This window comes from Eleginops maclovinus, chromosome 6 (genome assembly GCF_036324505.1).
Source record: "Eleginops maclovinus isolate JMC-PN-2008 ecotype Puerto Natales chromosome 6, JC_Emac_rtc_rv5, whole genome shotgun sequence".
In the NCBI taxonomy this organism is placed as follows: domain Eukaryota; kingdom Metazoa; phylum Chordata; class Actinopteri; order Perciformes; family Eleginopidae; genus Eleginops; species Eleginops maclovinus.
The window spans coordinates 18,438,707-18,454,581 of NC_086354.1; the positions used below are offsets into that span (position 1 = coordinate 18,438,707).

Consider the following 15,875-nt stretch of genomic DNA (forward strand, 5'->3'; position numbering starts at 1 on the left):
AGGCTTTATTTGGATTTTTCTTACCCCTATCGAACAGAAATACCTCCTGTCTGCCTGTCAGGTTATACATCATACAGTAACAGTGAATGATGATTCATATCTGAACTTTACAGTCTCTTTATCTTTGATCGTAGCTGCCATGACAATAGTGTGCCACGTTGTGATGTGCTACTATTTCTGAGAGCTATATCTCTGAATAAGTAAATGAGCTAGAATAAGACTGCAGTAAAGGTCAACTTGGTGTGACCCAGCCTAATTTAGACAGAAGTTTTGAGTTGCAATGACCCCTTTAACACATTTAACAACCAGAAACCAGCTGATCTTGCAGATATAATAGTGATACGTTTGGCAGAGACATTCATCAAGTTCTTCAAGATTCCAATTAAAGTGTGCTGTAGATGTTTCAGTCAAGGTTGCTCAGTGAAATGTGGATTTGTGACACTTGGACTGACCTTTGAGTCACAGCAGGCTTGTCTCATGCATTACAGATCTATTGTGTTAGTCAAAGAGGTGGTGGCTTTTCATGTGCTCTCCGTCTTCTGATCGTTTGCATGCCATCAAACACTCTGCGGAAATGTTTGAGAGAGGCAAAGGTGAGAGGTGGTTGCTTTTAAGTATAACAGAGAAAAACTGAGTTCATAACTGGCACAAACAAACACAGAGGAAGTCATTTCTCTTTGTGATGTCAACATGAGAGTTTCATTTTGCCCACAGTTTTATCATTCAATGAAAAATTACCTTTTCAGTCAGCAGATTAAAGCCTTGAGAAAAAACACTGAGGGGGAGATGCTTTTGTAAAATTTAGTTTTCAAATTCTGTCTCAGATGTTAAGCTCCATTATAAGTGGAATCTTCGGCTTTGGTTTGTTATCCGAAACCCTGAGAAAAACATTTGTGTTGTTCACAGAGGTTGCATACTTTCTGAACTATTTTGAACATTTTCACCCCTGTTTTTCTGTACCTTGTTTCTCTGTCGTTTTATGTAGGGAATGTAAAGGCACCTTTCTGAGCTTGTGAATGCCTCTTTGTCTTAAAGCAATGAACAGTTTTGTGGGCTGTAAAATCACAGCATTGGTCTAAAAGTGGCACACAGATGCATCCATTTAGATTTAGAGAAATACAGCTAAATGTGACTTTAATGTTATCAGTTTAATGAAAGCTTTGCAAATTGGAAGTAATAATCTAAAACCATGTGTCGGGATGATATGATTATAAAGCTGCCTAAGTCAAATCGACAATTACATGCAGCATGAATAGATTGTTTTATTCATTACAGATGGTTTGGTTCCACTAAACTGCACTGTGGACTTTCAACAAGTGGCAATTAGCTTAACACCCAACACAGAGTGCTCCACCACTGATGCCTCTGAGAGAATACATAATGAAGAAACCAAAAACTGTAGGCCAGAGCTTTACTGTTGTCTGTGCTCACCTAGCTGCAGGTCATGTTTTATCAGTGCAGGTCTAAAGCAGCTCCTCGCAGTCTCTTTGGCTGATACCGGGTGACTAATAGACTGTTTCAATGATGCCATTGAAAAGAAGTCACGCTTAAGTGAGTACAAACTGCTCCTGGCGTTTACAGAGTATCTCCTACCTCACCAGCTTGTTTCCGAGAAAGTTTGATTAGCAGCGTGTTGTGCCTTCACATCCTGCAGCACTGAGTCTGACGAGGGCGTCTGTCAGGGGAAATGTCCCTCCTGTTTTGGCAAGAGAAGCTTCATTATACCTGAGGAAGGATTAAACCCTTCACTTAAGAGTTTGGATAGTTTCGTTCTATTTAAGTCTTTATAAACCCAGTTTTTTTCTGTAGTAGAGCTTGGCTGTGATAGCTATTAGTTGTGAAGTGTGCAATTGAAGAAAAACATGAGTTTGTTTTGATGTCATATGAATAAATAAAAATGCTGAAATTCAATATCGAATATTACAGAATCCGGCATCCTGAAAAATGTGTTTGATTATTAAAATATTAACATTTTATGATATTTTAAATTATTATAGCATAAATTTAACTACCATGAAAATGTGCAACTTAAATGCAGTCACGGGACATGATGCATGTCAACTGTGAAGCAGAAGAGCTGAGGGTGAATTACATCTACATTTATTTATTTGTCAGACACTCGTGTGCAAAGCAATGTGCCAATGACGTACCATCGAACCCACAGCGGATCAAAGAGAAACCTTGCTTACAAGGTTTGCTGCTGCATTAGAGTTATATAAATGTAGAGAGAGATATGGAGAGATTGACAATTTGTTAACGCTGATAAAAGTTGATACTCTCCCGTTTATAATATGACATCAGATGTGACAAGCAAACACTACTTCAACAGTACTTTTCCTCAAACTGTTTTTTAATGAATAGAGAGGGATGGTCTTCAATGCATCCTCAGAGGACAGCTAACTTTAATTATCTCTCCTGGCCGATTTCAACACCAATTTAAGTTCTCAGGGAAAAAATACTGGATGCATCAGTAGTGAGTTAACTGATTGATTTAAAACAGACTTGTGTGCGTTGGGAATTGATAAGCAAAAGCGCATATCTTTTCACTTCATTTAGGAAATCCTTGAACTTAATTGTCTGCAAGGGCTAAAATCCCAAAGTTCATGCCAGAGGGAGTTTCTTTCCCACACACCTCAAATGTGGTCCTTTGTTTACTTCAGCGACATAGTGGCATTATTGCATTACACTCACGCTTCTATTGTATAATGTTCCAACACATTGTACGTATAGGCAAAGGGGCGGGACATCTCTAAGCGGTTGATCAATCACTACAGAGCACGCCAGCTAACCAATCAGAGCAGACTGGGCTCTGGTTTCAGACAGGGTGAAACACAGGCAGTATGAGAAAAATAAAGACCTTTTTGAACCTTAAAGCATGTAAACATGGCACAACATACAATTAAGAACTGGAAAATTAGCACAATAGGGCCCCTTTAATACCCAACCCTAGATTACCAGTAGTATACACCCCTCTAGGTTATACATACCTTTATTTAATAACTCATGTTTGTTATTTCTTGATGTGCTGCTTTGCTTTCTCTTCACACTTTTTGCTGGTATAACAACCTCTTTGTCCCTATTATGATGGGAGCCTTACCCAAAACCTTTGTTCCCGTGTTGGGAGCTAGTAGTGCACTGTGCTTGCCTCTGGCGCTTCTACACATCCTGCTGATCACTATGGGTGTGTGCCTTGGCACAGAGGTGGAGTACACTGTGCCAACACACAAACACACAACAAACTGCAAGGACCCACACTCAAACACATTCACTCTTATGTCCCGTTCTGTGCTTGTCTCTGAATGGAAGAAGCTACTGGGACTTTGGCAAGCTTATTTTTAGCTGCTGCAGTCCTTTTCTGTGTAGTGATGTCTCTCACGGTCTCCCCCAGCTGTTTTTATCAAGTCACTCTGTCAGGCAGGAAACCCCGCACTGCTTCATTATTCATCCCCTGCTATTGAGACAGGGGAATCGGAAGTCCCGACCACCACTTTGATGACATGCAGAGAAGGGGGGAAAGACTCTGCGCCGCTTACATCTGCTGTCACCTATGCGTTCGCAGATGCTGTGATGTTCAAGTTGAACAGAAGAATCATAAATGAGACTGTTGAAGTGTGTGGCTGGGGCCGTTACATTGGAGGGGGGGCGGGGATTTCTGTGTGTAAATGTGTGCACGGGTATTTTCTCTGCATGAAATTATGCATGCATGTGTGTGCTAAATCTTCTGTTCTCGTTTGCAAAAGAAGATCAAATTTAGCTTAATGTGATTTTCACCCACTTTTCCCGCCGGTATTGCATTTGTGCAATGCGCTCATTAAAGCCATCCATCATCTTCATAGCTGTGGGTTTCCCCTTGTACAAGCACACTTCTGAACTATAAATATCCTTCATGGAGGAACACCCTCCCAAGGCTTTGTCAGAGACAAATCTAACCACCAGCTTGGATAAAATATGTCCACGTACATTATTGGGTAATTACATAATCTCAACATTCTGACAAGGCAACGGATGTGTTGGAAAAATGGAAACCGTGTGTCCCTCGTACATCATATTCCTCAAAGTCTGTGAGCCGCTTAGGTTTGATCGAGATTGTTGCTGTAAGGAATATGGCTGATCCTCCATCATAGACATTATTTTTCTCAGTCTAACGTCATAACAGAAATACAGCAAAGATGAATGGAATCAAAGTATTACACACACACACACACACACACACACACACACACACACACACACACACACACACACACACACACACACACACACACACACACACACACACACACACAGGTAGTACTCCAAGAATTAACGGATTTGTATATACAATCTGATGTGAAAGTAGGCAGTGTGACTGGGTATGACGATATCTGTCAATATTCCCATGTTTGCATAAATGTACGATCCTGATTGACAGTACGACTTCCTGTGTTGACTCAGTCTGATTGAGTTGGAGATAGAAGTGCACTCTGCTGCCAGTGTTCTCCATTTGTCACCATCTTGAGCTGTGAGATGGGACGGCAGGCGCCCGTCGGACTGGGAGAGCTCCTGTCTGCCTCTCTGTAATCCCATGCTTAGCATGTACAGGCACGTCTACGGCCCCCAAGAACACCCATCTCATGGAAACTAATCCATTGATCCCTCTTCGTGTGTCAGTCACAAAAGCAGTTAGAGCTATGAGCTACAGAGCTATGCTATGTCAAGTGTGGCCCTTAAAGCTCAGGAATCGATAGTGTGCAAGTAATTTGGGATGCAAATGGTCAAATGATGGCTGTGTGTGTGAGCGGGAGGCAGAGTGAGAGGATGTGTGATTGGGAGAGACGCTTTTGTAATTAAGATTGACCCCTTTTTAACATGAATATCATGTATGATCAAAGCACGTTTTAATTAAAGATATGTGAGTCTGTGTTGAAGGTCTGAGCAATAAAGCCACCAGGAAGCTTCATTTATCATCCTGTTTTTCTAAAGTCTGAGGACACTCCCCCCCCCCCCCCCCCCCCTCCTTCTGTTTGTATCGCGTCTAGAAATAAAACCCAAATATAAAGTGATATAAAATGATTCATGAAAGAAGCTCATTGGAGAGCAGGGCAATGAAAATGCCATCCGCCTGAAAATCTAATAAGCATCCTCTCTGAATTGAGGAATAAGTCGGTGGCATGTACAGGAAGCCTTCCACAGGGTGATCATGTATTAAACAGACTTCCCCTCGTTAAATATTCATGGACAGAGATATACTCATTAATCTTTCATTAGCTGCTATCTCTCTATTTTGCATACATCAGGAGCTTGGAGATATAACTCGTTACAATCACCTTCATTTCACATTTTCCGGTTTGGGGATGTTCGCAATTTCTAGCTGATTGTTTTGTGGGTCAGATAATGAGTCATCTCTTTATTTGAGGTGGGTTTTTTTGGAGTCTGTAATGCAAGTGTTTGTTATGAAAGGGTCAGACGGCTCCTTTTCTGGATTCTAGCTCAAGGGCTTAAGGGGATGACCACACAGTGCTGACGCTTAACAGGACCTAGCAACATCACCACACACGTTTGTGCTACACACTTGACACAAGTCAATATGGCTGCACCAGCACACATGAAGAAAAAAGTGGTGAAAGAAAAAATCTTATTAGAGTATTATCTGTTGAATGTGCAGAAAGAAGTGTGTCTAATGTACTGAAAAAACCCCACAATATTTGGTTTATTCTGATGCATCAATGTTTGATAAGCTATTTAAAATTGTTCTGGTTGAGTTGTAGCTTATTTGAACTTGAGGGTCAGGCTTCCTCCCTAGCATAACAACTTTGAGTATTCTCTATTGTAATTCAAGCCTTCTTTTGTAAAGAAATTGAATAATCCATGACAGTTACTTAAACAAACCATCTGAGAAGTTTAGTAGGGATTTTTGTCCAAGGCCAAATAGATTGGGATCCACTGGTTCAATCCGCAATGCATTGCAATTTATTTGATTAACTTTTTTAAGCAAAAGTAGAAGTATAAAGTAGCAGGAAATGGAAATACTAAAATACAGTAGCACAAGGGGCTTAAGATTGTACTGTATTCCATTATAAAAGTTTATTATCATTATTTCTTATTATCTAATCATGTGAATTAAACATTTACTATGTCTTTTAAGGTTAGTTATTTATTATAACTTATTATTTTTTTACTGATGCTTCTTGTTATTGCACAATCCCCTGTGCTACTGTAACACTGCAGATTCCCCCGCTGTGGGGCTAAAACGTGATTATCTTGTGTTGGTCCCTTTCTACCACTGCTAACAGGGACAGTAGTAGATCAAATCTGTACCTTCTGTACAACTATATAAAGGCATAAAGAAAACAGGATATATGTTTGCTTTATAGTTGCCCTCGTATGAGCCGCTTACATCACACAGGTCTTTGAAATCGTGTGACGTGAACAATTTAAATTAGATTTTTTGGGGGAGAAGAAGTTCAAACTGTTGCTCTGAGATGAAAGAAGTTGGTAGACGCAGAGGTCAGTAGTTCACTGACTGTGTACTCTGCTTCCTAGAACCGCCTACAGTATGATTAAGGATGTGCTGTGATGTGATCCCAGTGATTACCGCGGATGACTATAGGAGGGCAACGCTGGGAGATGGTGTGTAGGGGGGACACTGGTGGGCAGGGACTTTATCGACCTGCTCTCTCGGATTCCTGTTAATAATATACAGGGACTTATCACGCCTCCACATGTGGACAATGTGCAAAACTGAAATGCATATCTGAAAAGCACACACTAAGATGCCTGAGAAAAAAAGAACAAAAAAGGCTTTAAATATTTCACACACGAGCACAAAAATCTGAGAAAAGTTATGAACTCAGTAACACCATAAATCTGTGTTTTTCTGCATGTGATGAAAAAGCTGATAATTGGCAAAAACCAACGCGTTGTCCCTGCCGTCATCTTCACTATCTGAGTAGTGCAGACCTTGTTAGCATGTACACTCGCTTTCTTTATATTCTTACTGAAAACAATGCAGCTCTGGGTGGACTCTCTGGCTAAACATACTTTATGTTCTTCCACTGAAAAGTTATTTCTTACTTCAACCCTAGTATAACCTTGACTGGAAGCAAACATACAGTTTCTTTTTTCATACATTTTCTGTCTTTTCTTGGTATTCAAACTGTATCTCTAACAGGACTCGAAACAACACTGTAAGTTGCTCTGGATATTTATCTCAACAATATTTCAAGCCTTCTTGCTATTCCTGCAGTCAACTGATATGACTAATGTAATAGTGAATCAGTGTTGTGCAGAAGCCAGTCAGGCTCATGCTGTTCCCAGTGGTCATCCGGCTTTGAGGAGGTATGCATGTCTTCCATCTGTTGTTATTTGGACACCCGCTGGCACCATACAATGATACGTTGATTCATAACTATTGGAAGGTTGTCAGACTTTTATTCAGCTTTTATTCAAAAGAAATGTATTACAGACTAGAATGGGTTGTTTATTACATCCCTAGCCAAATATCAGTTGGTGAAGTTAATTTTAGAACAATGTCTGAACTTGGTTATTAAAGTTGGAGCCAATCTGATATCAGCAAATATTGCTGTAGCTTATGAGAGATATATCGGTATGTGTCTTGGCTGATGATAAACACTAAACATGCAGTATGCTATTGCATCAGTTAAAGAGGCCCTGTTATGCTTTTTGGGGTTTTCCCTTTCCCGTAGTGTGTTGTATAGGTTTCTCTGCATGTTAATCGTCTGCAAAGCGTCTGTTTGATGCAGTTTATCCGATCAACGAGCTAAGAGAACTTAATTTCTCCATTCAGTAGAAGTTTACCACTCCTCAAAACTAAATATCTATATTGTTATGGACCTTGAACGAAAGCATCTAATAAAGACCAGAAGAGAACGGATATATACAAAAAGGAGGATGCCACGTGAGGCAGCATATAAAAAGCATGGCTGGATGTAGGGAGGGGCTAATGTCATGTAAAACATGTGATAAAGTAATCAAACATTAATCGGTTGACCCCACCTAAATCAATTCCCAGCGTCCCTCGACACTAAAATTGCACCGTGTCATCGTAATCACTACTGACACGCCCCTTATTGTGCCTCTCCTCCCCCTTCAATACACCTCACGTTCACAGTGACTCTGCAAAATACAGAACAAAAAAAACCCACTGCTGCCACAGCCCCATAATATGCACCAGATGCTGTCATGAAATTAGTAACTTGTCTCTATTATGTGCATCTTCAAAGACCCGTTAGATGTGGAACCTGATTGCTAGAGTAAACTTTAAAAAGGTCACATAAACATCCTGGAAGTTTACTTGCCGACGCTGTATTCATTGAGGCAATCATGACTCGACTGACAAGATATAATGGCGAGTCCCGGGATTCAAAGGGAGAACAATGAATCAGATTCAAACGGCACAATACAGCAGAGTCACAGTGGCAGCCCAAACAGATGGGCGGCAGAACAGCTGCGTGTCTATGATGAGCAGCATCCAGCTGACAGCCCGTCTCAGTGGACATTGAGTTAGGTACCGTCTAAAACCGTTACCAGATTACCAATAATTTAGAAAAAAGGTAATTGATGTCTTTTTGAATTAATTAACACGTTTAGAAGGAATTTAAAGTGAAAGATTGCACAGTAATTTGTCCTTCGTTTTTCCAGTTAATTGAGCATTTTGGGTGCTTTTAGTTAGAGGTTAATCTAGAGACATAATTTGTTTATCTGGGAGCGTTTAGTAGTGTCTGAAACAGGAATGTTTAACATCCTCATTTATTTGCTAGCCTAAACAAGCATGATATGTCACTGAGCCTTTAAAACTGTACTGATTTAGTCCATAAAAGATAGTTATGCCTCTAAAAAACACTAAAGTATTTACAAATGAGACCCTAACACATTATTAGCATTCATTAGGAGTAGTGTTTCAAACAAAAATCCAATATTCACTCCAGTTTAACATGAACCTGAAAGATGCTTTGTAGAGCTTAAAAGGTGAGCGTAGTTCAAATGACACGTTAAACATCACACATGGTCATTGTATATCCTTCATATGAAAGTATTGATTAGTGCAACACTCAAGTACAACCATCAATAATGCTTGCTAGTTTTACTTCAGCGACCTCAACCTTATAATAAATTTGAAGTGTATCTCAAATGCTTTCCAGTGTGCTAACTGTGGAGCTGTCTTCAAATGATAATCTTTTATTTCCTTTCACACTTTCTTTGCCTCACCTGGGAACCTTGCAACATATATTATATCTTGTGTATTCAAGATCCTGGTATCGGGTCTGGTTGTGATTTCCATTAGGCTATGGCTCCCTGCTTTCCTCACTCTCATCTCTCTGGGAGAAGATAATTAGGTGTGTGTGTATTTTTTAGGCTGAAGTTACTAACTGTAATATTACAAAGCATGTCCGGATAAACAAAAATACACATTTAAAGAAACTTGGTCTTTTAAGAGGAACAAGGAGGTTGGATGGTGCAGCCTACATTCTAGTTCAAGACATTGACCAACACCTAAACAGCATAATGCAATGGTGTTTAATTAGCATTTAAAATGCATGCACCTTTCGAGTGATCAATCAAATCAAAGTTTATTTATATAGCCACATATCACACATTTTACATTTGTCTCAGTGGACTTTACAGTTTGTACAGAATATGACACCCTCTGTCTTTGGACCCTCACATCAGACAAGGAAAAACTTCCAAAGAAATCCCACAGTTAAGTGGGGAAAATGGAAGAAACCTTGGGAATTGAGCCACAGAGCAGGGATCCCTCTCCCAGGACGGACAGACGTGCAATAGATATCATGTCTAAATAAAAATATAGTACATTCACAACATAGGTAGTCCAAATGCTGGAAAATGCCTATAAATAAGAAGATGAATCCAAGTGGATGTTAACAATCCTGTGGGAACCATCACTGAAGTAGTAAGGTGAGCATCGGGCCATACAACAGCGACAGGCACAGTCACGACTCAGGATCCCGGAGTAGACTGACACCAAAAAGACATTTTGTGGAAGTTGGGTTATTTGGAACATCACACAAAAGGAACATTAAATATAATAAGAATATGGGTTTTCATGCCGGATTAGTGTTTGACTCATCTGTCTGAACTTCTCTGGTTGAAATGGACCCTTACTTATTCATAGGTACTTTAAGATTGAAACATTTTCTTCAGAGGTGGCCACCCACATCTACCCACTGATGTTCCCTTATGTGAGACACACTTTACTGCTCTGTCAGTCAGTATCATCTCAGACTGCTTTGTACCAGCTGCCATGAGACGCCTGCAGCACTGTGACCTTCCTGCCTCTGCATCTTGCTGGCTATTTTTTTTTTTTATTCATTAGATTTGCTGTTTATGATGGGGATGGAAACAGTACCAGAGAAACTGTGAGCTTCACAAAAAGTTCATAACATTTTAACATCTCCCCTTTTTCAAGGGTTTTTAATGTGTGATTTATAAGCAGTATCAACGGGTTGAGGAGACAGTTTGTTTTCATCTTGTTTTTTTAATCCAAAGTTTCAGTGCGGTTTGAAACTCTTGGTCCATGAAAGAAGGTGGATGGGGACTGGATGTGTCACCAGGTTGATGACGTGCTGCCACTGGGAAACGTCTCTAAAGGCACAAACATCTGACATGCGGGGTTTCTACCGTCTAATGGTTTCTGATGAGAATGAAATCATCCTGAGACAACTTCCCACAACTATTCTAAGGAGAGAGGAAATAAAAACGGATCTAATTTTCTAAGCTCCAGCTGTGCAGAGGACAAAAACAAGGGTGTTAGACATTATTTAACCACAAGTACTTAAATGTATTTTATACAACAGAGGAGACATAGTTTTTTATCATTTGAAAAGATAAACCTACTGAGCTCGATTGAAATGATACTCCATGACTGTACATTTGTTTGGGTCATTCCTTGGTAGTAGTAGTTCCTTTATTTTTAACGGTATTGATAATCTGATTCTGCAGGTTACTCATGTACACTTACATACATGAAACAAGCGATAACGAATCAACATGCAACGTGTTACCAACGTCCCATGTTCAATTCTGGGTTCAGTAAGATTTTTTGTGGTCAAAAACAATAGTTGTTACTTAAAACTATGTAATGGTAAATATTGTTTTCTTATTGCACGTTTGAAACACACTTTGCTCTGTCGGCTACTTAAAACTCCCTATTCCTTTTAGTTTGGTTCTGAAAGCCACATATTTGCAATTTCACAGATTATTTTAGGCACAATTAAACATATTCAAGCAGGAAACAATTATGTTTTTCAGAGGGAAACTTTAGCCCATTATTTTCCCCTGTTCATAAAACCTCCATATCTTAAGGAAATATACTGAGCACAGTTAAGTGAATAAGCCTAATAAGCCGACCTGGCTGTCCGAAACTCTGGCAGGTAGATGTGTGATGCCTAAGCTAATCCCACTCCTTAGAGACCCAAGAGCTTTTCCCTCTGTCCAAAGACAATAATACAACATTAACTGTCTATTCTTTGCAGTCTAAATGAGCCTAAATGTCAATACTGTTGGACATAAGGCTGCAATTTGCACTGAAACTACGAGCAGTGCTTTTGCATACCATTAAAGTCAGGAAAGTCATGTAAGTCTGAATTGATTTCGATCAGATCGAGTTGTGCATTGAAAAAGATGACCCTTCCTAGAGAGTAAGTGCTACTTAGGAAGTGAGACTTTTCAGGAGGAGTTTTCTGGCTGAGGAACTTAACGTCAAAGCTTTAATGCTCTGGTTATATACCTTGCGTGTGTGTGCTCTGCTTTGGCTTTGTTTTCTTATTTCAATGCACATTCGCACAAGTCTCTAAGGAGGTTCACTCTGTGCTCACCCACTTTCATTCAAGCAATTTCTTATTTCACAGCGAGACAACTTTAGAGGATTGAAGACTGCTCAATATTTCATTATAACTCTTATTTGAACCTGTCAGAACATGCTTATTTTATGGATGTAGAATCAAGGTGTTAAGTTATCCGCTAGGATCAGAAAGTGTATGGGCGCTGTAGGCAGTGTAGGCGCTGTTTCAAACATCGTTAATAGTTTACAAATAAAAGTTTTTACTTTTGTTATTCTCCCCAATTTATGGCACCCCCCATGGATGGATGCGCCCTTAGTATTCGCCTATACTGCCTATGCCCAGGGCCAGCCCTGTGTATGAGTCACAAAAAGCTGGAAATGATTAGTAATCGGTATCAGCTGAAAAAATCCATGTCAGGAATCCCTATGTTTTTTTAATACTGGTTGTGGGGTTACTTTGTTGGACTGAATGCAAATGTGACTATTATCATTGTGTGCCTGCTATGCATGTGGTTGTTGTATATATTGTGTCCGTGTGTGCATACTGTATGTGGACTGTTGATGAGTGCGTATGCAGACTAGCATTTGCATATGCACCTACTTGTGTGTTCACATATACCTCCTCTTCCCCTCGTCACAAATGATTCATCTGTCTGCTGTTTTTACAGGAGATAAAAAGAGAACAGAGGGTTGAGGAATACCATTTGTGTTTATTTTTAGTCAAAAGAGAAAATAACACATCAAATGTGGCTTATCGAACAATCAGCATCAACACGGACAATCGGCAGGTATATTTTTCCTTCTGGTTAGTCTGTCTTCTCTTTGGATCTATTTCTGAACTCACCTGGGAAATGTTATATCAGCTCTGATCTGTCCCGCTAACTAAGGGCACAGTCTGCAGCACTGCAGCATCACAGGAGGCTTAACTGCTCCTGCACCAGTGCTGGAAAAATCAACAAATTTGCTCTCTGAAAGAAACTCTGGTGCAAAATCAGTCAACATCTGGCGACTGCTGTGCTTGCCAATCTTCTGGCATTTAGGCTCCAGCTCTCCTGTGTTTTTGCTTTATATTAATTCTGGGCTTTAGAAAAAGTGACCCGACCCTCAAATCTCAAAAATTAAACCGTTAAATCACGTAAACTCATTGCACATATATGGCCTTTGTTTGCTGTGGATAGGGGTTCATCAAAAGGTAAAAGTATACTGTTTGCACAATCCTTGTATCACATTATATATATTTCATTTTAGTATCAATAATTGATGTGTCTTTGGGTCTTATAAGACACAAAACGCTTCAACATTTACAAGCCCACGAGTGGGAATAGAAAGATAAAAGCAAATTTTATTTCTCTTGATTTGCCGAGATTCAAAGCCGAGTCCATTGCTTTAAAGAAGTCGCCAAAAGCAAATATATCTGTCAAAATACCGTTTTGAAATAAGTATTGCAGCGCCGAAGATCCTCAAAACAACATCATGATCACAATGTTATATTTTTAATAATTAGAACAATGATTCTGAAATATTAGATGTATTCAGATCTAGAACAAACCAAGTCAAAAACCAATCATTTATTGAATGAAAAAAGGATATGTACAGTACTGATACAACTTCAGATTAACAAAGTCACTTTAAGCCAAGAAGTATCATATTTTTTCAGCTGATGAACTTCCATTTTTTCTTTTCTTTGCAAAGCTTTAATAAAACAAACCAACATATCACAGCCTTCAACAACTCCCCCATTGTTTTGAAAACCTTTCACCACTGTAGGGATCAACACAGTGTGGGAAGTTGTGAAAAACACCTTTACAAGAACACTGGTGCCTTTATTTCATCTTAACCTTGATTTTATTGTGTTTTGCATGATGTTTGTTAGACCTCAAGGCAATCGACCAGAATGTATAGAAGTATTAGCATGTAGGCAAAAAAGAAAATGGTGCCAGTGATGACGAAGCATCCTCACCTTCAGTGTGAATTTACCCACAAACACAGTGGATATGTCTTTATTGTTATTCCGTGTGGCTGTTAGGCAGACAGTCAATCATTTGTCTTCACAACCTTGAACACACACGACCACATCCTGTGTAGAGCCCACCGCCAGGTCTATATCCAACTCCGAGGGCAATGAAATATCTACCGACCAAAATAAGCACGAGAAATCTTGCCATCTGAATAACAAAAGACTTCACCCTGCTTTTAATAAACCTCAGATTCCCAAATCAATCTGATTTAAAGTATTTGATTACCAGTTTCCTAGCAACCCAAGACCACGGCCATCTGTTGCTTCTGCAGACAGACGAGTCGGCGGGCGCTGCAGCCAACAGGGAGGAATTCCTCCACGCTTCCCTTCTCTAAAGCTCATGCAGGTGTCTCTAGACAAGGATAGAATTTGCGATATCTGAGAAGTACCTCACAACAACTGTTTTCCAGAGTGCATTTTGTTCAATAATTAAGCATTGGACTGAAGGAAAAAATGTAATATTCATACTGACAAATGTCCCACTCTATTCCGTTCAGGCCCCTTGGAGGACCGAGAGGATGCCACACACACACTTCCTCTGACTACGAGACAGAAGAGTACACAAGGTATCAGTTAGAGTTCAGCTGGAGACAACTCCTGCCAGAGGACAAGGTAAACCCACACCAAGCATGTTAGGAGTACATCACATTGAAGCACACTCCAATTGTTTATATAAAACATGAATAAAATTGGGATATAGTTAGATTACAATTACCATAGAGCCTCATGGTTGCCTTAGGGTTAGAACTATTCAACTATTTTTGTCTGTCCAGGAAATAAACAGATGTGATGGGACAGTTTTGGGTTCCTGGCAAATTCAAAAAAACAAGAGATGGTTGCACCTGAAGAGGAAAAATAATGAGAAACCAAAAAGAAAAGAGAAGACAAAAAAACAACAACAACACAGTGTCACGTTTAGGTACTGTTGGCTTCTCTTTGTGTCCGTTTTCTTTGTTGTGTAGATTGCACTGCTGCTTTTATTATTCCTTAAGCTGTTGACCTTGAAGCCAATTGTGTTGCAAACAAGATGGTGCTCTTGGGAAATATAGTTTGCTCATATGCATTTTAAATGTACTGAATGTTGTTAGACGATAAAAGAATCAATAGTTTTATTTGTACAGCACTTTTCAAGGACGTGCTTTCTACTGAAGGCCAGGGGGATTCAAACAACATGAGAAAAGACAATCCTGTACAGGACACTACAACACCAATGATGAAGGTAAAAAGCAAAACTGTATTATGCAATCAAATAAATATATAGTCTCCAAATCGAAGCCTAAACACCCCTAATGGCATTTCTTGACAAATCTCCTCTAGAGCCACAAAGGACATTATACTCCCGCTTTCACAGGCTGGTTAGTAAGTAACCTCATTTGTAAAATCACTTGTGTTCCCAATAGAGACGTGATTTAAAAGCAGTTCTCGCAGACCAAATACTAACTGAGGCACCAGCAGAGCCAAAGCTCCATTACCCCTTGACTTTGTTTTGGACTCTGAGCAGCTTGCCAAACAAACGATCTAACCCCAGTAGATACGAGAGGCCTTTCAGGACACGGGGTAAGATGTTCACTTATGCATCACGCCTTGCATGTAACAAGATCTATTTTTAAATTGATTCCTTAAGAAAGTGGGAGCAAGGGGCTAAACATGCGATGATGATGAATTCATGCCTCTGGATGAAACTGATTAGTGTACATGTTCCCTTACTCATCATCCTTCATTCTTGCAGTTACATTACCTTTTATTTTCCATCATGTTGTTTTGGGATTGATTTGTTATCTTGTAGCTTGCCGGGGCATTTGCTTACCCTCCAGACAACGCATCGCACTCTTCTATTACCACATAAATGAATGATATTTTATGAAATATTATATCAGAGAGCCTCAATTAAAGCTCATGATAAAAGTAATAGGCGATAGTATCTACCCTTTGTCTAGACGCTGTTTTATTTTTAGCGAGTGACTTGGAAAATGAATTCCTCTAAATCTAGAATCTGAAGATCATGTTGGCGCTGGGAAAGTGTTGGGTTGCGAAATAGTATTTCTTATATAATGAGAT

The 15,875-nt window shown here is 39.6% G+C and overlaps 1 long non-coding RNA gene across 1 annotated transcript in view; it reads left to right on the top strand.

Annotated features, from left to right (window-relative positions):
• Nucleotides 1-15,368, top strand: part of LOC134866634 (uncharacterized) — an 88,690-nt gene extending 73,322 nt beyond the window's left edge. Inside the window, exons 2-5 of the long non-coding RNA XR_010166062.1 lie at nt 14,315-14,429; nt 14,591-14,736; nt 14,939-15,036; nt 15,218-15,368. This is a non-coding gene — a long non-coding RNA (uncharacterized LOC134866634). The remainder of the gene's footprint in view (nt 1-14,314; nt 14,430-14,590; nt 14,737-14,938; nt 15,037-15,217) is intronic.
• Nucleotides 15,369-15,875: the final 507 nt, after the last annotated feature.